The 27,868-nt window shown below is 35.8% G+C and overlaps 1 pseudogene; it reads right to left on the bottom strand.

Annotated features, from left to right (window-relative positions):
- LOC134057050 (lipoxygenase homology domain-containing protein 1-like) overlaps positions 1 to 25,796 on the bottom strand; it is a 139,309-nt pseudogene extending 113,513 nt beyond the window's left edge.
- Positions 25,797 to 27,868: the final 2,072 nt, after the last annotated feature.

The raw sequence follows: 27,868 nt of genomic DNA, 5'->3' as shown, positions 1-27,868 counted from the left end.
TTTTGCACAGCTTCAATGACACAGCCCAGAGACGCAGTTGAAGGTGCAGAAAGGATTAAGCAGACCAATTTGAATTAAAGAAAGGAGCATCTGTCAGGACAGGCCGTGCAAAAGCAAGGTGTAAGGAATAAATAAAGCACAAAGAGTGATGAACAGAGAGCAAATTACTGCCTGCTAAAAAAAGCATAGAAAGCAAAAAGGACAAAGATACTTGTGACTCAACAGAAAGCCTATGACAAGGTGGGATTTTAATATATTTTCTAAAATAACTGGGCAAAATTTTTATAGTTAACTACTTGCCACAGGAACAAGGTTTAGGACAAGATATTTGTGTCTTCATGGTTATTTTGCTTGATACAATAAATTTTGGATAAACATTTTCAAACTTTTGCACAACGCCTTCTATATCATTGTTCATCCTACAGCATGAAGCACTTCTCATAGCTGAGAAATTCTAATGTGTTTTTAAGAAACTAAATTTAATTTTCTCTGGTTGCCAGGACAGAAAAGTCAATATGAATAAATATGAAATCATAAGTAAAATAAAAAAATTAAAAAGGTATTGTTTAGAACAAAACTATACTTAGGGCAGGAAAAATAATCATGTTTTAAATTGCTAACTATAAAAAACTGAAATTAAGATAGATAACCAATAAGTACTAGAAAAATAGGAATTTTTCAAAGAAGTAGAAAGAAAAATAACACTATGGAAAGAAAAATGACAGAATAAAAAAAGCATAAAAAAAGTTATTTATTACATTAAAATGTGAAGTTCAGAGTTTACTGAAGTGTTCAAATAGTGTGCTATAATTAATGTTTGTTTAGTGGCAAGAAATGTGTAAAGCAATTAATTTTGAAACAGAAACACTCTTCATTAAAATCAGAAAACAAGAGCAGCATTTACCACTTGCTTCTTGCATTTTCAGCTGCCGATTTTTTTAAACTCTGAAAAAAAAATCCATTAATAAAGGATCTTTCTCTTAATATTACAGAAAAGTTTTAAAAGAAGAGATCAAAAAGACATTCAGTTTTTCTAGCCATTACAAGAAAACTTTCTCACTCATTCCTTTCTTACTTTCTCACATCACCTATAGCAACTATATAAGTCATGCTCTCTCAGAAATACAGCAAAGCAAGCTGCAAAATCAGTGAACTCTGATATTTGCAGCATAAAAATCTGCCCAGATTTCTTCAGAGGAAAAAGGTTACTAATTATTGTTCTTACTTCCATAAAGTTGCAATAAAACTTACCTTGAGGGTACAACTCAATTTCTGAATGGATTATACCTTGAGACATAAATGGAAGCCACCTAATAAGAAAGCAGGTAGGAATCAATTTTTATTTATATTATATATAACTGAATGGTCCATATCTGATTTTTATAATGAATACACCTAACAGCAAAGAGTCTCTAATCCTATAATTTTAGAATTTGATTTATGTTACAGTAGAAATTATTTGACTCAACAAAGAAACTTCTTTAATGCAAAAGTAAGAGCTATGTAGGTGTAAAATACACTTGTATCAGATTAAGAGACTCATATGGCACTACAGTACTTGTTTCTACAGCTAAATGGAAGAATATAGCAGACCATTTTTTCAGTACTATGGATTGAGAGGTAAGTATAATTTGTATGTACCTATTGCAATATTTCTTAAAACTACAGTTCAGTGTTAAAAACAAAGATGGAACCAAACACTTCTCTTTCTTATTCCTCCTATGAATTGAGAACAGGTAAATGAGTTTAGGTTTCCTAGTCATGTTACCCTAGACGATGGATAATTCTGAAAACTTTTCATTCAGAACGTGCATTACCAACACCTTTTGTTTCCTCTTGCTTGATAAAAATCAGCTCTTTTATCACAAGAAAAGAAATGCAGCAATCTTCTGGGCTGTAGTTTTTTATTTACTCAGTCTACTTCCATGGACTCTCTAGGAATGACCTAAATCATTTAGCCTCCTATGAAGCCTGTTGGGATTCCAATACAATCTGGGAAAGAAAAGTCCAGAGCAAAACTTACAAAGTTTTCTATTTTTTGTCTTGAAAACGTTACTTGGCCAATTCATATAAGAGCTACTCCATAAGAAATAAATTTTCTCTTACTAAACTACTTATTTCTATCATTTATGCTAAAAACTGATGACACAGGTATCTTCTGAAATCCCAGATTCTAAAAGGTATCAGTAACTAATAAATACTCTATAACTGAAATAGAGTAGAAGCTGTTAGACATTCAGAAACTAATACCAGGTTTTTAAGACAGATAAAATGCTTTTGTTCCCTTGCCTAAATGAGAACAAAGAACTTTTTCATGTCCTGGATCAGAAAATAGCTATGTAAAATAAAATAAATGTGAAGCTGAAGATAACTGAATTAGATTTCTGAAGAGCAATAAACCCTCTCCCTCCTTGAATAGAGCACAGGTACATTTTCACAAACATGAAAGCTACACCTGATCCCCAACACTGACTTACTATAATCCCTTTTCAGTTGAAGGGTTTCCTTGTAGAGGAGTTAGACATTAAAAAAGAAACTTGTTTCTTTTTAACGCTCTCTATCACAGAATAATAAATATCTGGTGTTAATTATCACAGAATTAATTTGGCAAAGTGCCCTGCCATTCATCATTCCTGAGCCATGTTGCTCACTAGAGATGGCTATGACACAAAGAAAATTTCACCTATATTTTTTAGAAAGGTAGCAGCTTCAGCCAGCAGCAACAGCTGGTCCACATCCAAATCTACTCATAGAAATCCTCAGTCTTATATTACTATTTATAAACATCTTACTGGTTGAAGAAAAATCTCAGATTTAGAGAGTTAATCAAGGTGAGAAAACATCTTTATTCCTGTTTTGCAGGATGTGACACCAAGAATTGCAAGTAGCTGTTCAAGGTTATGTAACATAGACAAAATACCTAGGTAACGTGCATTTATTAAACATTATTAATTAAATATTATTTATTACAGTGCCTTGTCACTTAGTCATATTGTTTCTCTTCACTTTCTTTATTTCACTTGAGTCATGCATATACCCACAAGAGAGACTGTAAACGGGAATCTCCATATATGGGATTATAATTTTTTTTTTAAAGGCAAAATGAAGTATTTATCAATTGACTTTTAAGATGCTCATTTAATAGCTTAAATGGAACATCTACAAAATAGTTCTGGGCATCATATTTGTCTCCTCTGGCCATGCTGTAACAAGAGTGAATGCTGGTGCCCTGGATGGAAAACCTGGCTTCTTTCCCATTTAGAAATACACTTAATTTAGAACATTTCAGGTGCTTTATCTTTCCCCCCTGAAAGGTAAATCATGCTTACAGTGCTGATCCTGTAAGATAAGGCTGTACTCTAAAATCTAGTGACACGGACTCAATATAAGTGTTTAACCTTTGCTACAGACCACACAGAACATTAATTCAAGCATTCTGTTTTGGAACAACATATTTTGTGGATTTTATGAAACTGCAAAAATAATCAAAACATGCCTTTGACTGAAAAACTCACATTTAGTACGTCGATCGATACTTTTAGTGCTCCATATTGAAGAATATTTAAGAGTATTGTTGTAAAAACTACCTTTAACAGTAGAAAACCTATTCTGAGTTGTTCTTAGCTTCTCTGACAATCACTTTATCACAGTTCTAATGCTGGGACTTGGTACAGGCCTCACAGTGCAACAGCACCTTCTGCAGCTTCCCAAGAGATATAGCTTCCACTTCAAAAACACTGACCTGGAAGACAGAGGAGACAGCCCTCTGCAATTTGCTACCACTAAGACACTCCAAAAACTGAAGTGTGTTAAAAGCTTGATCAACTCCCACAGTGTACAAAGATTTCAGTTGGGTCTAATGACAGCTGGACTGCACTCAAAAGAGTTTGGATCTGAAGAGTTAAATGTCTTTTGATGAAGTGTCTCAGTAAGTAAGAAAATACAGGATGCAGAAATAATCCCAAATAAATTGGGCTTTTACAGCCATCATTCTAAATGCTGCACACAACCCTTTAGTATTGTTTCAATACCTTGCCATTTACATTTCTCTAGGTAAGATAGAATTAAAGCAGCTATTTCCTTTGTTGATATTACTTAAAAACAGACCTTCTCATAATTTTCGCTTTTTGGTTTTGCCTCCTCTACTTACATTTTATTCTACTGAAAGAAACTGAAATCTGACATGCCATTCTCCTCTTGTTATTCATTTAGGCTTGTGCTTATAGTTGGAAAATACTGTTTTCATAGAAGCATGAAGCTGATCAGGTTCAGGTTGATAATTTTCTGTCCCAGTAAAAAGCATACAGCTTTCTTTTTTCTCTAAATGTAATGGTCCAGATCATTCTTCTCAGGAAAAAGAAAATGAAGATTAGAAATACACTGGAAAATTAATATCTGTAAAGTTTTCAGTCCTCAGCAAACGGCAGAATTCAGACAGCCTGTGCAAGATTACTTATCCCTCGTGTATAGATAACATATGATCACAAGCTAGTCTCTCTGAAAGATTCCTGCCTCAAAGTGTGCTCAGGAGGACAACAGATTTTCAGTGTCTCTTTTTATCTTCATTACCTTTATGACTCTATGCATTATTTATTGCAACCACCCAAAGAGCTCAGTGAAATAGAACTGATTTCCCCAGTGACTTCACCTCTGCACTTCTCCCATAGCACCCTAGTTTTCTGCAACTGCTTAATCTCTCTTTTGAAAGGCCATCTCCATAATATTTCAATTTACCTATATTGTTAAAGCATGGAGTTTGCTGCCAAAAGCTGTCAAAGATGCAAAGTGGTGTGGGTGCTCAGCTGAGAAACAGAGGGGTTTATTTACTGAAATATTTAGCATTTCAAAGAACTTACTAGGTGCAGAGCAGAATTCTATTTGAACTCAGTTACAGCTATGGTCGTTCAGAAAAGTCAAACTAGTTATTCAGCAATACATAAGCATGAAAAACATGGTCACTCAGGAAAGTTTTATTTTAAGCAATTTACCCAATATAATACAGAGTATCTGTGGCAGGGATGAAATCAAGTTGTTCAAGTCAGCATTCCACTATCTCTGCCATAAAATTATATATCCCAGTCCCTGCTCTGCTGCTCCAAACAGTCCAGTGTCTTATTCATCCATTTCCATAACAAAGTGCACTTTGAACCATTCCCCTTAGCCCCCGTGCTGAACTGACTATCAATTTGGCTAGAATAATGTCCCCCAAAAAATTCCACTTAAATCCTGCATTTGAATAGAACTTTATCTCTCATACATTACTAACAGCATAAAATATATATTTTTAAATATTGTAGATATATTTAAACTTTCCCAGTGGGTTATGGCTACTTTTAGTGCTTTAGATACTGCTTTTCATTTTGTAATTAAGTGTTCCACTAACAGCTTGATACCACTGGTTATACACACAAGTGTAAATCCTCAATAGATCACAAAGGAGGAAACAGGCTCAATACAAGGTCACAAGAAGGCTAGTGGTCAAGTTAACATTAAATTCAGTAGCTCCTGAAATTCAACCATACTGCAGAAAATCAGGATGATGTGTATTTTGCTTTTGGAAGAGCTAGGAGGTAATAAATTGAAAGAAAAATTACTTTAAGTCTCTCCTGTATTGATCACAGTACTTTACTATTATACGTTAAAAGAAATACATAACAAACAAATTTACTAAAATCTGACATCATGAAACAATTTCTGAACACTCTTTTGGAGCCAGCTGTAACTCATCATACTTTATGATGGATATGTTTTAAATTCATAGGCAGCTCTTCTCACCATCTGAGGGTGATGCCCTCAAATAATTTTTCTTTCCCTTTTCCTGCCTGTGTTTTCACTCATACTATTAATTCCTAGGTCAGTAGAAGAATATTTTCCTTAGTTCTTAAGTTATTTAGATAAATTTATATGGTTTGCATCATTGTTATTATTAGGAACCTGTGCAACCTGTATACAGTTACTTAATTATATTCATGAGGCTAAGCAAATTGTTTTTCAGACTTACCATTCCTCTCTGAAACATCACTGGTATACCATTTTTATGCAGAAGTCTTAGACCAGAATCTCCTCTTTTTCCACAGATACACAAATAAACTGCACAGTCTGTATCAGCTTGCTCCATGTCACCAATGTGGACATAAACACGGCATAAAAAAACTTCCAGAAATAAAAAAAAAGAATAAAATGCAAGTCATATATAATCACAATTAATTTTATTCATTATAGCTTAATGGTAACAATGACAGTAAATCTGATCTGCAATTACTTTTCTGGAAGATACACTCTAGAAATCAGTCAAACTTGGCTTTTAAGATTGCTAGGACCACGATTTGGTTGGCATTAATATTGAAAAACAGGCAGCCAATATATAAATAACTGTACACACATACTTGCATAGATAAGTTTTCCAGCTTCCGCTAACGGAAGTTCGCACAGAAATTCTCTATCATCATGAGTCTTCAATAAACATGTGTTTGCTGGAAAATTCAGCGTTCTCTTGCTGTTCTCTTCTTTAGCTGTTGCAATATCGCCTTAAGGAGAAGCAATTCTAACTGTGATTCAGTTCCTCAATGCTTTCCTTCTCCACAGAAAAACATATTTTTGTATATATCTTTTTTTTTTCTATCTCAGAAAACAGTAACACAATCAGTAAATATGACATATAAAATTGCAGTATGAAAATATTTTTATTTTGGCCACTACTATGCAACAAAAAAATCTGTAGTTGAAATTGGTGCGTTTGCCATTTGAAATGTCACCAAGACTGGTTTCAGTGAGTAAACCACCTCTGTGTAACACTGCATGGAGAACTGAAGGCCGAAAACCTTCTGGTAGCTGCTGTTACATGACACTGAGCTTTTGGAAGATGTGGAAAAAATGGACAACACAGATTTTTTATTCCAGAATGAAAACGAGATGAAACTCATCATCTACATCATTCTGAACTTTGACAAGTAGAGGATGCATTGGAATCTTAAATCAATTTGCATAATCATTGGCTCTTCTACAGCAGAACAAAGAACTACCTGTGTACCGTCACCATCAATATATTCTTAAGATGGTTAGAATTCCAATTTCTAAAGTTATTTGCTGCTGTACAGTAAGATAACCGCCTTACTTGTTTCCTATAATTACAGCACTCTTTATTCTCTTTTATGAAGGCAGGTTTTGTTTGTCTACAATTGCAATACTTACTACACGGGTTTTCCAGAGGTCTTGACTAGCAAAAGGAAATCAAAAATTTTCTTTCTGCAGTTCCTTTTTGAGTGTGCGTATAATATGCATAAGCCAAGCAAACAAATTATGAAAACAAGTTCTCACATCCACTTAGGGAATCAGGGCAATAGATGTCTTTATCTCACTTTTCCAGTAAAATATTATTTAAAGTAAAATGAACACTGCTTTCAACACCAAAACATGTATTTATTCTAACATGAAATACTTTGGCAGCACTGATTCCTAATCTCTAATATTTATGGGCAGAGCCCTCCTGCTGATTCATAACAATTGCATATATTAACTGCTTTTTCAGAAAAACACTGCTTTCAATGTGGAATGAAGTTTTTGAAATCCCTGGCTTACCCAATGAAATTTGGAACAAAATGTTAAAGAAATATTTTGCAACCACCAGTCTGTGGGATTCCTGCAATAATTTGAGCAACTGAAATATTTATACTCACATTCAGTTTTACTACTTTTAGTTAAATAAAAAAGGTGGCACATAATTTCATGTATCAACACAACACAAAACAAAATGCAGTAGACTGAGTCAAAATGCAAGAGTGTTTTCTGCCTAAAGCAAGTATAGCTCTTCCAGAAGAAACACTAGTAGTCTTAATTTTTCTCATGCACAGTCTCAGGAACGATTAAACAGTCAACGAAAACTCACATGAGTAAGGTAAGAAAGAGAAGGCCACATATGAATGGTTTTCAATTCTTAAGTTAGTTCTACTCAAATTTTTCATGGTTGCACATGTTGCTGATAAATGAAAGTTTAAATAACTTTAAACTGATTCCTAATTCCTGGATTATTACAGCCTTTCAGAAGCCGTTTTCTTCCTAGAACTCCTGGCCAGAGCTATGATTGATTACTTTAAAAATAAAATTTAGTGTCCTCTGTTCTAGAATATATCAGTGAAAACATAAAAGTTCAAAGACAGAAATGGTAAGAAGAAGATGCAATTTTTTTCATATCTTAAATTCCTATCCTCATTTCAAGACCTATCCTGTTAAACAAGTACAGGATAAAAGGAAAAGGAGAAGAAAGAGCTCTTACTCATTGGCTTTTTTCTTTGTGGATTTATCCACTGCAGACTAAAGAGTGAAAAGCACTTCAGTGACATTTGCTTTTTCATGCCTGAAAGCAATAGTGTCAATGTGATGTGAAAAATCCTAGTAGTAGCCCCAGGTGCTGAGAGAAAGATCCTGCTCTCTCACAAGATCAATATCTGCACCACACAGCCATAATGGGCCACATCCATTTTAGAGAAGAAAAACTGGTCCATCTCTACTGAACATATGGATTAACTTTGCAAACATGCCATTATCCAACATCGCTTATAAATTATTTACTAATTAGAAGAACAGGATTCCCTGTGGATCATAATCTATAGCCTATATGCTTAGGAAATGAACATTATGGTAGGTTATCTCCGTGCTTATGCCCTATGCATAAGAGAGTACTGTTATTATAAATATCATTGACAGTAGCAATCTTGGATTGTGCTAAGAACTGTACTGGAAGGGTTGATGAGTCCAGAAAAAATCATGGAACATGTAACTGCTGCTTTAGCTACTGAAGACAGCAATGTTACATGCATCTCAGACTGAGATTTAAGCAAAACAGAAATTTAACTCCTTTGGTAATTTCCTCTCAGCCTGCCTAGATGTCATTTCCTTATTAAAATAGAGGTTGGGTTATTCTTAAATAAATCAGAAACTTTGTGTTTTCACAGCATGGTAACACATAGATTTCATTGGACTTTTAGTTACTCCACAGGTAAACATTTCTAGCATTTCAGTCACTTCCAGCTATAAAATAGGTTTTCTTCTTTAATTGAACAAGTTCCACAGCATACATTTTATAGCATGCTTTGGAAGCTGTATGCCTAAAAATTTAATTACTAAAGATCCCTAAACAATATGCAAGTCTTATATCAGACATGATTTGTTTCAGAGCGAATAGTTTTTAAAGCTAGTTTCAAACCAATTGCCTTAATGAAATCAATTTACTTCTGCAGTCTTCCCATTTGATCTTCTATATGAGGGAGAGGGTTTAAAAGAAAGATTATTTCTTCTGTTGCTTACTATAAATAACAAGCTGATTTAACACAGAATTGATGGAGATTAGATACAGATTCATTTTATGCAGTAAATATAGGAGAGAAACATTGTTTCTTTTCACACAACAGGAAAATCCTTGGAAAAGTACCTATTAAAATAATGTTCTTAGCCTTCATTAGCTACCTGAAATTCATCTTCCTGCATGGGAAAAAGCAGCTGCTTCCTGTTGTCCTTGCCAAGAGTTATTGGTCCAGTTAATCCTCTGTCTCCATATATCCAAAGAGCAACACTTGCTTCAGTTCCTGCATTTCCTGTCAGTATTGACACTTTCCATTCATCATCTGAAGGAAGGGGACACTCACCACCTTGGGGATTTCTCATTTCCTCTGTGAAACACAGAACGTTAGTGGGAGATGAAAATTGGCATGAAACTGCCAGCTGCTGCTGTAACTTCAGCACATAAGGAGGCCATAACAGCAGGGGGACTGTATTATTTCATGGCAAGTGAGATAGTCTGAAAAGATTGATTTATGTTTCTTGTCTAGACCAAAATGTACTGATTAGTTGAACTACAAGAATCAGCTAGAAAAGAACAAGTTATCTCTTGCACATAATATCAACATGTTCTTTGTACATGTTCTGGAGCATAGTAAGGATGCTGTGGTGCAGAACTACGACCATTAAATTGACAATTCTGGTTCCTTAGTCTGACATTTATGAACAAGTACAATCCCTCCTCCAATGCCTTGTGTTGGGACAACATTAGCAGAGTCACATATCTGTCAATACAGACAATTTTCATTTCAAATTAAAAAAAAGGCAATTAACTTTCTTCAAGTTAAATATCAACTAAATACTGTAAAAAACCCCTCAGTATAGTCTTGCCCAACCATACTTATGCAGTGCCATCATTTGGATTAAGGCATGCTCTGCGTGAATGAGAAAACAGCAGCACAGTAACACTTTATGAATAAATTTCACAGCTCTAATGGGTGAGCAAATATAATTTTGTAAAGCATGGGCTTCACTTTAGAACAGCACCTAGTGATTTTCCATCTACCCTTAAGAGAAATACACATACATGCAGAGACACCAAATGACACCTCTGCACAGGAGGAGATAGGGAAAAACCAGATTCTATTAGGGAAAGGAATTTAGTTTTGAGTAATTTAATCGAAGTGGAATTTACAAACATCAGATGTCTGGAACACTACTTTTCAGTAATGGGACCACTTATCACAGAGCCCTCTCCAAAAGAGGGAATCCTTGCTGCCAGGAATTTATAATTTGTTCTGACACAAGAGGCACTTACAAGCCCCAAATTTGAAAAGATGAACCTACACATTGCCAATATACTGTGTTCTCCAGGGGTACCCAAATTGCTCACATGAGCACTTTGCATGTGACTGCAAAAATAATTTTTAATATGCCACAAAGGTGAATTTGTTGAAGAATTCGCAGTGCATAACTGTGGATGTTTCTGCTGCACTGCATAAGTTATATAGTGGTATTAGAGTCCTTTCATTTTTTATATTCTTGATTAAAATACTGTACTGGGCTTCTCTGGATGGAGCTTTCCCCTTCACTTATTACACTGCCCTAACATCAAAGGAAAAAAACTAAACACCCAACCAAACAAAATCAAACCAAAACCAGACAGAAAAACAAGCAATGCAAAAGCTATCACTCACCACCAACAGCACTTTAGTCTTAAAAGTTATACTCAAAAGGAATTATACAGTGGTTGGATCATCAGGTTGTCCTATATTTAAATCAACATGGTAGCTAAAGCACCAAATCTGAACTATGATCCACTAGCACTGATATCTTCACTGATGCGAAATATTTGCACAAGGAATTGCAAAGGACTTAGGATCCAATACAAAGTTCTATACAAAATAAGCACTGACTTCTGGAATCACAGGAAATCTAGCACATGTAAAGATTATACTTGGTTAATCAATTTTTAAGAAATTCAGGACTGTAGTAGCATGACTTTTACAGCAGTGTCTCTAACAGTAGTAGAATGGCTTAGCAATGATCATAGTGATTCAGAATAGGCATTTCTGTCATAATAATGGCTGGGTTTATTGTATTCTTCATCATAACTGAGAGCAAGTTGTTCTGAAAGGAAAAAGAAAATTCACACCCCAAAAATAAAGCAAGAGGCAAACATCTAGAGTTTACCTGAATAATAACTTCATTACACTTGTCTTTCAGTGCCTGAAATAACAGAACTATAGCAAAGCAATTGCTAAATAAATAAATATTTTTGAGAACTTGACTACACAATTTTCTGTGACTGCAGTTACCTAACTTCTCACCTGTAACTCTGAAAGCTAGAGTTCCTTCCAGCTATCTAAAATCATGACTTTCTTACAGCAAAGAGATTAAAATGTTCATAAAATGCAAAGGCATTCAAGAAACATAAGGAATCCCATGGTGCTTCGTGTGCTTAGGACAAGAATTCCACTCTTGGGCAGTTGCTACCCAAAACAGATACTGCAACCTCAAACTGCCACCTCTTGGAACAATTATAATGCACAAACAATTCAAAGGCTTGGAATGCTTTTTGCCTCATAAATTACTGGCTCTTCTTACAAATGGAAATCAGTAGCATTGATTTGCTACAGGCTAAAAATATTCCAGTCTGAAAAGAGGATTTGATGGTTACCCTGCATTACTTATGGGATTTTACACACTTCATGACACCGTGCTGTAAATCTATTGTGACAAAAATTAATTCTAATAGGCCTGCATGAGAATGATGAAGTGAGAATCTTTCCCACAATTTCACAGAAATAAGTTTTTAAAATTTACTTACTTATCCTAAATGTAACACAAAAAGAAAATTATCTTGTCTCAGAAGACCATATGATTGAGTGACACTTTTAAAATGAGCCATCAGAAAAACTAATCTCTGGAGCAGAGGTTTGGGCAATAAAGATGGCATATATTTATTAGACCTGTGTGTATCATCATTTCCAATGTTAACTGAGGTGGAAATGAGATCAGATTTATTTGTATCTTATAAGTAAAAGATATGAAAAAATTAATAGCAACTAATAATACCAGACATAGAGGAAAAGAATGTGGAGGTTATAGAGAGCATTTCTGAGATACACTTTGTTAATACCAAACCACAGAGGTGTTCTCAAGGTCACAGACTGCATTTGTGTCATGGAAGCTGATGACCTCTGAGCTATTGAGTGGCAGGTGTGACCTGACATCATCTCAGTACAGTGAAAAAAGTTTCTTGAAGAATGCTCACACTACAGTGGGAGAACTCTCAAATGCTGTAGCATAATTTTCAGTTTAATGAATCCTAAATCAATTAGTATTTGTGAAAACAGAAACTGAAACACATCTACCACTTAGCAGAAACAGACATTAAAAGGAGGGTCTGGTCAGCCTAAGAGATAATCTTCTCTGAGTTTGCCTGCTAAACCTACTGCTGGATTGTATACCCAGTAAAAGGATCGCCCTTTCCCAAATATTAATTGGGACTGCAAAAGAGAAAATTAGAATTTAATGAATATCAGTTTAAAACTCAAGGCTCACATGTACATGTCAAAAGACATATGTTGAGTGAAAAGTATCTTACTAAAAAAATGATCATTTTATTTGAACGACATAGTAACTCTGATATTTTTATTCATTTGCCATAAGCAGAATCTATATTTATGAACGCCAGAAAAACTACTTACAAAGTGCTATAGACTCTATATAACCAATTTCACGGCAGATATTGCTTCTATAAAAGGATCCTTTGTATCCAATCCTAAAAAACATCCAGCTTCTTTGAAAACAGGTTTGATGGCTTGTGTATTGCTGCCATGGGTTTCAGACACAGCATGTCTGCTGACAACCCACCACACTTCGGAAAGGCTTTGTAACACAATGATACAAAATGAAGTCTGACAGATTAGAAATTGGGTGTCTTGAGCTAAAAATGGAAAAAATATTCTAAAAAAAAATATTTATAGTGATTCTCACCTCTTCTTGGAATTTAATCAAAATAGTTTGGTTGAACTGAATTTAATTGAAATCCTGCCTGATACTTCCCAATATACCCTATGAACAAGGATGCCAGATGTGATGTTTTGTTCACATAGCCAAACTTTTCATGTACACTTTGAAACAGTGTACATGAGGATCAAGATCAAAATCAAATCAGCAACCCACCTGAATTATTTGTTACATAAATGCTTTTGAGAATACCTGTGCCTGAGTAAGCATGTCCCCATACTGGAAGTTGCAATACAATCTTGTCTTTAAAGTTCTTTCAAAGCAACAAATATTTTTCCACCATGTGCATGTGCCTCCATGTGCTGTTTGCAGATCAGTAGTTTCCATTTACCCCGCCTGTTTTTGTGGTGATATGACATGATTTATATTGTCAGGGTCATTTGGTATACTGAAATAAGAGATGCAGGAAGCAAACATGATCATGCCCACTCTTTAAGAGATATATCAGTCCCTGTTTTGTGTAGTTGTCTAGTTCTTTAGTCTGCTTACTAGGATGTTGCATACTCTAAAAATTCTTGTCTTGGACCATTTATGCAACTTTTTTACCTAAAGAGAAAGCATTTAATTCCAGAAAAACATATCTGCTAGACCCTGACTCCAGGAGCATGACCAAAACATTGTTTATCTAACTCCTACCTGGAAAACTCGGGTATAAATCTATCATGCAATGCATCAAAACCTTCCTCTTTCCTCCAGTGAACCATTAAGCAGAAAACATGAGTGTGAGAGCGTAAATGAAAAATATTCCATTCTTTCAGTGAACTTTAGATAGGGTTCTGCACCATATCAACCTCTTAATTTCCACTGAAATATTCAATCAATAGATTACTAGTCAATTTTTTTTTTTAAAAAATGAAGCTATTTAACAAGTTTCTCAACCTGCTGATCATTGCCTTATCAATAAGCCACGTTCCAATGCTCCTTTTAGAAAAAAGAGTAACTGCCAATGTATTTTATGTAGTGTGTTTGTGTGAGTAACTCAGTAATCTAGAAAAGCCCCTCATTGTCCTTCCTGTAAGGAAGGAATCTTCTCTGCAAACACACACACAGGACAAACATACAACATACACCACAGCTGGTCTGTAAATTGTCACTTACTTGAGGGTGGGGGACTTGAAGGCCTCTGAGGTACTGGCTCCTGGGCTTTTGCTGGTTGGAATAGAGATTCTCTGAAGTCTTTCTTCTCTTGTTTGGGTGCTGCAGATATTCCCATAGGCTTTTCCCAGCCAACTAAAACAATGAAATGTAAAATCTGTCACTAGCTAGAAGCCATTTGCTTTTTCTTTCTCAGAAGCTAACAACAGATCTCACAGTTGTTTCACACAATAGACATCAAAATCCTTTCTCCATTGTTAGCAGAATGCTAAAAAAAATTGGGAAAAAGCCTGACATACCAATTAAAGTCTATTCAATGTTTTAAAAATGTAAGCAGAAATTTAACACTGATGTGGGAATAAAATGACTTGTTAAAATGTAGCTTTCTCCAAAATAAGCTTCTCCACCCCAAAATGTTTTTTTTCTTAAGAGTGGGAATTGTGAAATGAAAATTGCTAGAGGCCATTTAAATAATAGAAAGTAAATTGATATTGTTAATACGAACATGTCAGAGAGACAATATTTATTGCTTGCATAGAAAATATTAGTTCCTTTCTATATTCCTTTTAGTGAGCAACACAGATTTAGAAGGGTTGAAGTCTGTGACCAAGTAACATTAACTTTATTTAATGACGCCAGTAAGCACTGTGTTGCTGAGAATTTCTATTGCAAACACTGCTCTTCCAAAAGGCAATAAAGGAAAATAATTTCCTCATTTATACAAGGACACCGTGATTAAAATATTCCTATGATCCTGCAGCAAAAAGGGATAGAACAGTAGGGATGTGCTTACAGTGACTTTCATAATGCTTCCATCACAATATACATGGAATGATCAGTAAGTGGTTGTAGCTTTTGATACTGTCTGTTTGCTCAGATAAGTTTGTTCTGGTTGTGTTAGGAAAAAAATCTTACCAACTTCTCAATTGCAAACTGCCCATTTAGCCTTTTCATTAGTTTTTCCATTTCCTGATGTCTATTTTCAAGTCCACCAGATAAGAATACATTTCCTGTAGAATTGTGTTCCCTGTAGTTATAATCTAAGTCAGTTGGCTACCTTTGGTAGCCAATTTTTCACCAAATTAAAAAATTTCTTCTCTTGAAGGGGAAAAGACAAGCAGCCAACCCAATGGCAGTGATCCAGAATGTGCTGAGACCCAGTTTTAGAGTCCTGGCTATCTTCCTGGGTCAGCTCTTTACTGAGGAAACATTTTGACTGCAATAGTTCCCAAATCTGACTATGGGACAGAGGCAGAACATAATGAATGTATTGGGCAGGGAGTACAATGTATTTCACATCACTAAAAAAAAACCTGAACACCGCCAAGTAGACCTTCTTGAAAGTCTGCTAATTGTCCTATAAAATAGAGAAAAACTGTGGTAGAGTTCTCAGCAAGACATTTCCCAGGCTTCCAAAATCTGTGGCCAGAATGGGGAATACACCCAGAAAGTCAATGCCATCTTTGTCTTGTCCCCTGTTTCAATTCCCATTTTTGAGAGCTTAGTTGACAATTGACATCTACTGTTTTTTTTTATTATTATTATTATTATTATTATTATTATTATTATTGTTATTATTAACTGAATATGTAGGAGAAATTAAGTGTGCATACAATAAGCTTTTCACTTTTAAAATTACTGAAACACAAGGGAAATTGTGTCAATGTATCTTTTACACTTTTGCTTTGAATTTTTTCAGTTTGAAACACTAACTACTAAATAAAACCGTAAGCTATTGAGAAATCACATACATTTGATGAGCTGTGGGTAGAAAAAGATATTTCTCTCTCTAAACTGGTTTAGTTTGGCCATCTGACAGAAGACCAACATATATCCCTTTATTTCACACCCGTTCCAGACTCATAGATCCACTTTCCAAATTCTTCTCAATTTTAAAATGACAGTGTTCATCACCCGTGCCCTAAGAAATTGATAACAGAACCATTAATTCAACAATTAAATTAAAGTAGCTAGAAGACCTTTTTAAGGTCTTAATTATTACTACTTTCCCGTAATATTTCAGATTAACTTTACATTCTTCACAACATGCTACATTACTACACACACAGAGACATACCTGCACCTAATCTCTGTTTATTCCTTTATGACCAGAAAGACCAATCACATAAGTGAGGTAAGTGAAAGACCAAGTGAAAGCATTCTGATTTATGTTAGGATTTAGGCAAAGGCTGGGATATATTCAAAAGAATTTCCCACTTAAACAGTTTCCAGAGGATTAAGGAATGTGCAAACATCTATTTCAGAACACATAGGATATTTCTATACGAATTTTATGTATAGCACATAATTGCTAATGCTGCATAACATGCATTAAAAAGATTTAACTGGGTTTTTCCTCAATTTTCATAGCATTTACAAGTTTAATTTCAAAACCTTTACACAATGTCACTTTTTATCCTGTCCTCTTGATCCATTGGTGAGGGCACTGCTGAAAAATAAGATACTCACAAAGGTTATATTAAAAATATGGATCAAATATTTTAATCCCTGAAAGTGTACTGGAGGCAATGAAAAAACTCTCATGGACTTCATATCTGAGTACTTACACAGCTCAATTTCATATTCAGTTGTCTTAAACTCACAAATAAAAATTATGCAAAAAATATTTCTCACATAAATGTGAGAAATATTAACTTAGATGAACAGAATCACACTTTAAAAGTCAGGGAAGTATACTCTTGCTTACATCTTAGCTATTCTTTAATGGCTTTTATCTTCATCTGTCTAGCAGTACATAAGTTTTAACTGCACATTCTCAATAGTTTAGTAATATAATCAGATCTTCATTGATTCAATCAACTGCAAAATTGACAACACCTTCTCTTGCTTTATTTTTCTACCTTTACTTTGGCAAATGAAGGAAAAGATTTGAAACATTTTAAATCTGAACAAAGTTCTATGTCATTTTTGTCCAAGCATATTTTAAAAGATTCTCTCCTGTCACTGACAGATCACTCAAACTATCTGCAGAGGGAAATACAAACAAGAACTGCTTACTGTTCCATCACACTGTTCATCTTTGATCTTCAGATACATTCTTGGTTTTTTTCACACTTTCAAACATGCAGAGTCCAGAGCTGATTTTATGCACCTTCCAGTAGGATTCCTGCTGCTGCTGACCTGCTCTACTGCAGGTCCCATCAGGTCTAAGGGACAGAGCCTGGCAGAGATCTGTGCTGAGCAGAATGATGGCACCATGATGAAACACACCCTTTAGATGAGAAACCAAAAGCCCTCTGTGAACAGCACAGCTCCTCTCCATATTAAACTTTGATACTGATCCTTCTCTACTGTCTTGTTTTAAGCACTTACTCAGGCGTATCATTGCATAAAGGATAAAAGAGTCAGTCTCAAGTACTTCAAGTGTACCTCCAACCTTTGAATATTTGCTGCTTTCTATGCAGGCACTAACCAGAGCAGCAGAAATCCTTCTCTACTCTGCAGCAACCCTACTTTGTCTTGCTAGGCAGCACAGCACAACATCCAGAGAACAAGGAGAGAGGCAAATTAAGGAACTTGTCTCTTTTCAACAGCAGCTCTCGTGTGCTGTTTTTGAAGGTCTGCTAGGAAGTTTAGGGTCTCATCTTTCCTGTGTCACAGCCCACCCAATTTGCACGTACCAGCTGCGGTGTCAGCATCACTCGCCCCGGGAGAGCAGCGAAGGGAACCTTCTCAAGTGCTTCTACCTGTTAAACTGTTGTGGAGCTCCACCTCGTGGAAGAGGATCCCTCCTTTAGGATCCCTCTGAAACTCGGTTAGAAATAACCTGCTGTATAGCAGCAAATTTTAGAAGAGTCTCCCTAATTTCCCTCTGCCTACCTTACCTTGACGCACACAACAAATTCTTTGGAAAACCCAGCGTATCCTGTTGTTTCATCAGCTGCTTTTCCTTGGAGTGTGACTCAAGAATGGCACAACTGCTCGTTTGAAGGTGAACACGGAGCTCACAGCATGCTTTGTCTTTGCTCTAACATAGTCAAAGAAGGAATAATAAATTATATGAACTATAGGGCAAAATCCAAACCAGAGAGTATCACAATATAGCTTCTATGTTGTTTGAGTTCCCACAATACTAGCAATCTAGTACAAAAATCTTTCCCTTGTTCAGACTTGCAGCCCTAATACTTAAGGACTGAAATTGTGAACTCTGTGGAGTTTGACAGAAACAGTTCATTGTAAGGTGACACAGATGTGGCAATAATATGAAAGATACCTGGGTGCATCAACTGGGGAGTGTATCACAGCCTGTGAAGATGGAGAAAAATAAAACTGAAATAGAAGGAAATGAACCATGGTAACTCTTGGTCACCAGCCCATCTTCTCTTGCCTCTGTGTTTGTCCTTATTCATTAATACCGTTCTCACAGAAAACACTTAGAGAATCAGAAGTTTTACATGAAAGAGTAAAGCGATATGGTTTATTCCATGTTTGCCTGTTCAGCTTGGCAGGCCCTATGATCCCATTGTATAAAATACATAATTTAATATTTTATCAAAACATTTATCAATACATAATAACAAATATTTAAATATTTTATCAACTCATCATCATTTTCATATTTAAATAAAAGTAGAATTTTAATCAATGTAAAATGCTAAAAATCCCTCTAAAATTATTGATAATACTTCTGATTTACATCATCTTAGTACTTTCAAGAGTACAAAGAAACAATATTTTTCAGAAAAGTTTTCATTTTCAAGGCACTACCTTCTGAAGAAAAAGCTAAAAGAACTGCATATCAGATTCAATATACCTATAAAAGTAAAGGGAAAATTGTATGGGTTTTAGAAGTAGTTGGGAAACAAGTGAGTAAACATATACCTGAAGTACAACTATGTATGTATTATAAGGCAAATTGCAATTTTGTGTTGCCTTTTTTGTTCCTCCAATGCCTGAGAGACAGGTATTGTGTCTTTCACGTGTCATAAAACATCAAAGACTCTGTAAGCACCTTCAGACTAATTTCTGAGGTCTTTCACCAAAGGACTGAAAGCTCCCGTGCACCAGGGGAGGTACCTGGGCTTTTCCACCCACACTCCTCCTATAAACTCTATAAGCATATCTTTACACATATCAATCATCCAGTGCCATTCCACTCTGATCAGCCCTAGGGAGACCATTTACAAGAACCTGGATTACTCTCATCTCCTGGGACAGGTCATAACAGATTAGGTAAAAGTTCTTCACCCAGAGGGTGTTTGGGCACGGGAGCAGCTCTCCAGGGGAGTGGTCACAGCATCCAGCCTGACAGAGCTCAAGAAACATTTGAATTCTTAGACCCCTTGGTGCTGTCCTATGAAGGGCCAGAAGTCAGATTTCCATGATCCTTGTGGGTCCCTTCCAACTCGGATATTCTCTGATTCTATGATCAGAAGGAACTGAATTCTACAACTCCATTTACCCACCTGTATACTACAAGTGCTGAGGAAGGAAGGGCATAGTAAAACTTTGAAGCTGGGCTGAAACAAATCAAAATGCATCAAAACAAACCCTGGATTATACCAGCTGTCTTATGACTGGCATGTTACTTTAAAAAAAAGAAAAAAACACAAAGGAAAAAGGGGAATTTAAAATTAAGCCAGAGAAATTTTCCTTACTGAAAAAGAGGAGATATTAGGTCATTACAGGTAGCTTGTCAGCATGTGGCAAACAAATATAAATTTGAACATCTTGGAACAGCCTGGTATATCTGAATTAAATAAATAAATCAATGAAAGAATAAAAAATAAATTGTGAGAAAACAAAGCCTTATCTCTAAATTCACCTATTTATCAGCAATTTCCTGGGTTCAGTTCTGCAATTCTTCACTCCTTATCCATTTGGAAATACAATTATTTATTAGACAGACTTGAAAAACTTTTTTAAAATCAGAAAATTACATGTCTTTATTAAGCAGGAACCAGCAACAGCATTTCCTACTTATCCAGTTACATGGCCGCTGACAAGAGCAAGAGCAAGAGCTGGCATCTGATGACTGCTAAATATAAATATATTTCTCCTTTTGACATTTATATCAAAAAGACTTAAGAGTTAAATGAAAAAAAGTTAGAAATATGGAAGTATATTAATTCATATTTGCATTTGATAACAATCAGTGGTTTATCATTTTCAAGGGACAAGAATTAATTAAGGGTTTAACTCAACAGTTTGACCTCTCTGATCAATAAATTCTCTCATTCCTTCAGGAAAGGGCATCTAGGGACTACTGTCTATTTTGCTGCCTTGAGGAGAAAAGCCCTGAGAGGTAATGATAAGGAACAAATTTCTTTTTATCAGCACATATGTTTAAAAAAATCCATAAAAAGGAGCTGAGAACTCCAGCATAATGAACTGGACTCCAGCAATCAATTTAGATGATAAATAACAGATGATGTAGGGAACATAAATCTCTCAGGTAAGGAAAGAGAATTCATTTTCTCTATATCCATATCAGAATTTGTAAAGCAAATCTTGCAGCGCAGCTCATAGGTTCTCAAATTTTAAATCTGGCCAATTTTCCAAACAATTTACTCTCTTATAAGTACAAAATACTATTGGAAAGTAAATTCTTGCCATTTTTATTGTTCCCAGGGACAACAGTGATTTTTTAAGATGCTGTTCGACCAGTCCATTGTGTTGCCTTTTTGTAAGATGCAGCTGTCCCTGGAGGAACCATGTGGTGTCCTGATGTACTCTGGTGTGTCCTGAAAGATTCTGTCACATCCAAAAAGATCTGTTTGAGGTCCCTGTGTAAACTGAGCAGCTCCATCACTACCATGGGAATAAAATATATGTACCTAATGTGGCATGTATTAGAGTTAAGTGTTACTAATAGAGTAGGAGGGAAGCTGATAAAAGGGGGAACCAGTAGACTGCCAGTAAAATCAAATATAAAAATAGAATAAAAATAATTTATACATACATCCATATATATTTTATATATATATATATATGTGTGTGTGTGTTTGTGTGTGTGTTTATGTGTGTGTACACACACACATACATATGTACTCCTTATTAATGAACTCTACCAAAAACTGGAACCTGTTACCTTAGATGTATCTAGTTTCAAAAGACTCCACCTGTCCTTGCCATGTGAGTTCTGTGGGAGCACCAAACTGCAGATGACAGGAAGTTTTTTTATTTGGTGAAGGAAAGCCAGCAAAAGACAGTATATGAGAATATCTGTGTGCATGTAAAATAAGCATATATTTTCTGAGTCCTTATGGTCATGAATACATGTATATTTTAAGTAAGGGAAATGTTTAGTATGATTATCTAATCCTATCCATTTTAGGAGTCTCAATATGAAACTCTTTCTTGATACATGCATCCACATGTAAAATATTTTACTGTATTTGTTTTTCTTGTCACCATAAGCATCAACTCTGCTGTCGAGATAGAGGCAAATGAAGCCATGGGTGAGCCTGTTGTAAAATTGAAGTGTAATGCCTTTCTGAAATTTCCATTTTTCTGGAGCCCACTAGATTTGTAAACAACAAACAGAGAAGATTTATGAGAAGATGATACACAAGAATTTGTCATACAAAGCATTCAACTGACCTGATTTCACTTAAAGCATAATTTCAATGGTTTAAATTAAAATAAAAAGCTATACTGTTACAGCTTTTTGTCTCTTGAGTTCCAGCTTTTGTCCTGTGCAGATAAAAATGCTGTAATTAATTTACAGAGATTCTTCATTCCCTTTGAAACAGTTCTCCTCCCCATCACTTTTCACTTACTTCCAGGAAATGTGCTGGCATCTGTCACAGGTAGTTCCCTAGCAATATTCCCAGAACCTTGTTCAGTAATAACCTTGATTGGCAACTTCCAAAGTACACATGGCACTTGGGTACTGATACTTGCTGTCCTATCCATTAAAGTCTCCAGGCTGACAAACAGCAATACAAAAATACATCTTTAGCAAAAAGACATTAAGACTGGCAATTTTTTTTTTCTTTCTTGTTCTTGGTGAAACATAAATAAATGCTTTCCTGGACTGAGGTACAAGGGCCTCACCCAATTATTACAAATAAGAGAACTCTTATTCATCCCAGATCAATGATGAATTGTGCAGTGGTCATGATGTTTGTTCTTCCTGTCTGCAAGAAAGCTACAGCAAGATGCAAATCATTCCATGCCCTGAAAATCCCTATACAAGGAGGCAAACCCAACAGTGGCAACAATGTCTGAACTATACTTTCACAAGGCCTTTGTACACATCTACTTATGTAAGTTAAGTCTAACTCCATTTAAGTCAAAAGCATTCACACACTCAGAACAAGATAGCAAGTACAGCATCAAGCTCTAACAATAACTAGCACATACCCTGTATTTTTCTGCCTGAAATGGATTTGAACTCTCCCTAAATTATGTATGAAGCCAGCATTATAGATCTCTTCATAGCAGTTCATCTCATCTAGAATACAGACTCAAAATTAGGTCAGGCATGGATGAGGTGCTGTATCTGATAGGCAGAAAGCCCTTACTCACACATAAATCAGTTTCAGTGTGCACATCGCTCACTCTGGGCTGTCTCAGGCAGTTATTTATTCACTCAGAGAAGTGAGAGGAGGAAATAGAATTGGGGGTGCCACTGGCAAGCTGCAGCTAGACTCTTACGTGACTGGACTTTACCATTCCTAATATTTGCACTGATATTTATCGGTTAAAATTTTTCCGCAAGGTGTTGAGAATTAATCAGGCACAGATAAAACTGTAAATGAGTTATAGAACAGCAGATTCAGAGCAGCAGCATCTGCAGGGGAAAAGGCAGGGAAGTTAAGATTGCTGCAAATTACGTTGTAGCTCAGTGAAAGGTTGCAGAGCAAATGAGTAAAGGAGATGTGGTCAGGTAGCTGCATTTGTGACTGCCATTTCACAGGATCTTAAAATCTCATCCTGAGCCCACTGAACCACACATTAATCTCCATGCTAACTTCAGTATATCAGGAACAGTTTGCTAGGGAGCCACCCTTCTGAAAAACCTTGCGTCACAAGACATGGAAGAACAGATGAACCCACTGGTGTCTGATACAAGGTGTTGGACACAGGAAATGTGTAACAAAAGCCTATCCTAAAGAGTTCAAAAGGGGCAAGAATGGAAAGTTCCCACTCAGAAATTTTTATTGCTTTTTCCTTAGTTCAAAGACCAGATGTTTGATCAGATACAACTCTTAGAGCTGTAAAAAGAATCAGACCATCTCAACTCACTTCTTAGGAAACACATATTTCCCCTTGCAGGACATTTCAGGAGAAAAAATAATAGTTATAAAGTTTTTGGAAGTCCAACCCAAATCAAACATAACCAACCGGTGTCAAAGAAAAGTATAATCCAAATCTGTTACAGGATCCTTGATTACAACTTTGTCCAGAAACTATCCATTTCCTCTGAAGAAATAAAGTTAAAAAAAAAAAAAAACAACATTGTTCAGAAGAGAAAAATATGCATTTAATCACGTCAGACTTCCTACAGTTTCCTCTGGAACTGCAAAATCTGCAGCTCCACTGAGAGTTTGCAAGTGTCACAGCTGCCCTCATGGGTGGAGAGAGGACAGTACCTGCTCCAGGTACTCTAGAGCTTCCTTATGGGCCTGCAAGATGCTGGGTCTCTCCCTGGCCACATCTCTCCCCCTTTTAATATTGCCATCATGCAAGAATTATTCAAAAATATCCAAAATAAATTGCTATTTTTACGGCATTTAGGCTCAAAAGTTTGAAAAATAGGACTTGTGACTGCAAGAATTTTAAGTTACATCATTAATTGGAAGTCTAATGACAAGACAATGTCACAAAAATCTTCAGCTGCATCTTTACAGTGCAACTGATAATGATAATCCATCTAAAATTATAACAGCTCATTTTAACCTTAATACAAGACACAATCAATGTCTTAACATGCAAACATTCCCCCTCCTCACAGTTTTTCATAGGGATTAGTAAAAAATTACTATCAGATGCTGTCCTTAACATAATAGTTGAGTGGAGAGTGAAGGTGAGATTTATGATCTGATCCAAGCCCATTATGTCCTATAACAATCTTGTACAAACACCCAAGGTGCACAGCTTCAACAGCAAAGATGTCAGGCTGTAATCAACCAAGAAAATTTCAGAAAAATCTAAAAAATATAGCATTCTTCAGCCACGAAATTGTGAAGATGCATAAACCCTTATAATTCTTTTGTCAACATCATAATTTGGAATATTAGCTGAAACAGCAGTAGAAGTAAGCCTGATCACGTTGCTAATGGGAGTAGTGCCATTCAAATGGATGGGATCAGAGTCAGGAAAGAAAAACCTGTTGAAAGCATCAATGGCTAAACAAGTACAATTTACAGCAGATTTCACCGTAAGAAATGAACACATAAAATAAATTTCATTTCCTCTTCACTTATTAAACCAAATGTTCAGAAGAATGGAAACCAAAATACCCAGTTTGCCTACTTTATAAATGAACATTCCCACTTTCAAAAGCACGGGTACGACTTTAAAAATATTTGGAACTTAATTAGGAAATTTCGGGGAGCCATTGTAATGCAGTAATTATCTCTTTTCTAATTGCGCCTTTCTGGGAATCACCACCTGCCCAACAGACAAAAGGCAGACAAAAATATCAAAAAATGCCCTGTCTTTCACTTACTTGTCCTTTCAAAAATGTCTTGGATTTCTGTGACCTGAGCAGCTGTCTTGAACCTGTATCACTTTTCACTCCATAGACAGAAATGTAGACATCAGCCTCAGTTCCAGAGTTCCACAGGTCTCCTGTTGTCACTTGCACTTTGTAGACAGTCACTGACAATAAAAGATGACAACCTTTCATACCACAAGCACTATTATAGTTACAATAACATCTAGCTGGCTGAGCTGGCTGTAGAGTCCAAATACATCTCTCTCAAGGACAGGGTATAAAATTTTAAAAATTCTAGTCAATAAAATAAAAACATGCTTTTATGGGTTTTTTATGGTTGTTACATTTATTGTTATGTCCCAGGCTGTGATTTGTGTGGAATGAAATCAGAAGTTAATTTTAAATACCCAGCAGCATAACTTGGTCCTGTAGCATCATTTGAAATCATCATAAATTGAAAAGTAAATAATGTAAATCCAAGATCAGTGTCACCATAAGTGGTGAGATCAAAACTATAAAAAGGAATAGGAGCCATTAACATTTTGAATGCTCTGGTTAACCAAATAGGATAAAATCTAGAAATATTATTTTATTTTTCTAGGACCTCAAAACTCAGAAAACTGCATTGTTTTATTATTTGAGTAATTCATGCTACAGGACAAAATCATAGAATGGTTTGATTTAGAAGATCCCTTTAAAGACCATCCAGTCCAAATCCTGCCGTGATCACGGACATCCTCAGGTACATCAGGCTGCTCAGAACCATGTCCAAACTGACTTTGAATATTTCCAGGGATAAGTAAACTCTCTGTATTCCCTATGGAAATTCTTTAAAGGATATAAATTTAGGAGGGAACAACTAAGACTTAAATTCAATAAGTAATTTATTTAATAGCAATGGATATTGCAAGTAAAACTAAATTTGAGTTAAAATATAATGAAACTAAAGACTATGTTACACAAAAATATCTGCCAATATGAAACTGTGGTCCTTAAAATGCCGATATAGGAACTCCATAAAATTCAGTATTAAGATTAAACATGCAATTATAATCTTCAGTATCAACATGGGAAAGATTTATGCCAACACACACTAACAATATTTTGTTAGACCAGGTGAGGTACAGAGAGAATGAAAGGGGAAGAGAAAACCTCATTTTCTGGCACACAAACTCTTCTTCCAAGGGTAGGTGTCTGTGTGCTTCCCTGTCTTGCAAGCAGAAAAGAGCTTCTGAACCACTGGGTCCAAAACAGCATCAGCATTATCATCATTCAATTGTCAGTTTCTATTTGAAACATGTTATGAAGCTTGGCTGTAATTCTCTGAAGGAGGTTCCTTCCAGACCTCACTCTTCTGATGGCCAAACACTTTTATTTACTAAGCACTGAAGATTTATTCACCATCAGTCCATATCTGTAATTATGCTAGGTGGCTGGTCAGTGTTACAATTTTTCCCTTCATCCTTATTTCTTCCATTATTATCTCTTATTTATTTAGGTGCTATTTTTTGTGCTTGTTACTAAACAAGCTATCTTTAAAGAATTCAATTTGGATAATTGTAACAATTTGGCTAAAACACTAAACATCCTGCACAGATTATTTTAATGTGCCCACACAGAACACTAGTGGTGGTTTCCTCCTGGCATGAGAGCAAACTCATTTTGAAATCAGAGCCTCTGAACTCCTCTTAAATAAGTGGCAAAGGCCAGCCACATTTAACGCGCAGAAGCTTTTGATGCTCTTTAGTTAGCAGCATAATCAGGCACTATCTTTCTCACTGTATGCCTGTCTCAATACTCAATTTTCATTTAGCAACTTTTCATTTATACTGCATTTTACCCATACAATTTGACATGTCACCACCTGATCTATCTACTAAGTTTTTCTCTGCAACACCCACATGAACACATGCCCCATAAACCCACCACAGCAGTGGGAGAGAATTCATTTTTCTAGTCCAACACTTCCATGCAGAGGACCACAACAATCCTCTATTGTAACAATTTCCTCCTTCAATAACTACCTACTCTCCAATTCTGGCAAGAAGAAAAGTGAAGATCCACCAGCACCAACACTGTGCAAGCCTGATTTATTCAGAGGATATAATTAATGATTGTGTCATAAACCATGAGCAGACAGGGACAAAAGTAGGAGGGTAAAGGATAAAAAGTCAAACAAACACTGCACAGTCCTCCAGCATTATAGCAACAAAGTCTCTATGCAACACTTCTTAACAGTTTAATTCCCATGTTTTTTCTTTGAATAAAAATGTTAAATCAGAGAGTGTTTCAGCCTCTTTTTATTCAGAAATTGGTTTTGAAGTGCCTCTCATCATCTCTCTTTCTCATTGAATCCAGACCCCTTCACTGCTCTGCTATCAAGCTATCTTCTCTGAAGTTAAAAGCTGTGTTCCCTTTTCACTGTCTCCTGCAGAAATATAACACTGGCAAAAAACCACAGAGGCCGTCTTTCAATTTCTAAATCAGAGATGAAACTGCCTTCTCCAAAGCCTTATGCATGACCCCTTTTAAACTGAAGCTGGTAGAAAGGCACAGAAGCTCTTTTCTTCCTCCCGTGTGTGAGAGAGAAATTGTTAACTACAAAATGCAGATAGAGAGGTTGGTTGTAAGTGTGCCTTTGAGCTTTTCATGCACAAAGATTACTCAATAATAAAAATCTTTCACTGTATCTTTATTTCAGAAACAAGGAAACCTGCTACTCAGAAAGAGCTCAAAAATTAGGATGTTCAGAGAATCACAGAATATTCTATGTTGGAAGGGACCCACAGGGATCATTGAGTACAATTCTCAAGTGAACAGCCCATATAGGGATTAAAA

Source organism: Cinclus cinclus, chromosome 1 (assembly GCF_963662255.1).
Source record: "Cinclus cinclus chromosome 1, bCinCin1.1, whole genome shotgun sequence".
Classification (NCBI taxonomy): domain Eukaryota; kingdom Metazoa; phylum Chordata; class Aves; order Passeriformes; family Cinclidae; genus Cinclus; species Cinclus cinclus.
Note: the sequence above shows the minus strand (reverse complement) of the source record. Positions and strands in the feature narration are given on the sequence as shown.